The sequence below is a fragment of the Mastomys coucha genome, unplaced genomic scaffold (genome assembly GCF_008632895.1).
Source record: "Mastomys coucha isolate ucsf_1 unplaced genomic scaffold, UCSF_Mcou_1 pScaffold15, whole genome shotgun sequence".
NCBI lineage: Eukaryota > Metazoa > Chordata > Mammalia > Rodentia > Muridae > Mastomys > Mastomys coucha.
The window spans coordinates 13,621,984-13,622,875 of record NW_022196897.1 but is presented as its reverse complement, the minus strand read 5'-3'; positions in this window follow the sequence as shown (position 1 = coordinate 13,622,875).

The following is an 892-nucleotide window of genomic DNA, read 5'->3' as shown; positions in this document are numbered from 1 at the left end:
CTGGATTAGACATGGGTTTCTCATCCTCCCCCTGTTGTTCACTTCTATCCAGGGTAGCCCTTATGTCTAGAGGTTCGAGGTTCAAGAAACCCCCACAGATAACAATCTTTCCAAATAGGGTCGGGAAACTGCTCCATAGCTGGATGCTAAGAACCAATCCAAATTGCCATCATCCCAGTGTCTGTAATGCCATCTAAATATTATGATCTCTATACTTGCTTTCTCTTCGACCAGACAGGAGAATATTGTAGAAAGTGGCCAGACGAATATGGGGGCTGCCCATATTGATCTTGTCAAATACATATGCTAGGATCACGGACCAATCATTTCTTCTATCAACATCGCAAGACACTTTTTTTCTACATACAAGATCCATGGGATTCCAGGTAGGAGACAGGAGTCCTTGGTAAGCTCTATCGTAAAATCAGCCCGGGGCCCCAGTAAGTACCATCCATATTCAGAGAAAATATGTCTCAGTTGCCCAGCCCCTAGATATTGAAAAAGTAGGGGAGATAATCAAACACTCCTCTGAGTTCCTTATCTCTTTGACATCACCCCTCATAAATGGTACTAATTTGTCATTTCACCTTTTACTGCAGACCTTGACCTCGGCATACCAACTCCTCAATGTTACCAGACCTGGACGCTTTAAAGAGTGCTGGTTATGTGTACCTCCTGGAACTAACTCACAATTGTCACTTACAGCGTCTCCGGTGATACTGCCAAGTAATGTTACCTTACCCTTTGTCAGCTGCCCTGGCTCCAGTGTCGCCATGACTCCATATCTTACTTCTGTCCCTCTCTTTGGTGTGGCAACCTGTTTTAGGCCTCTGGGACTCAGTCAGTGGGAATGCTGAGCCCCCTAGACTGCAATAGAACCATAACCCTTGAT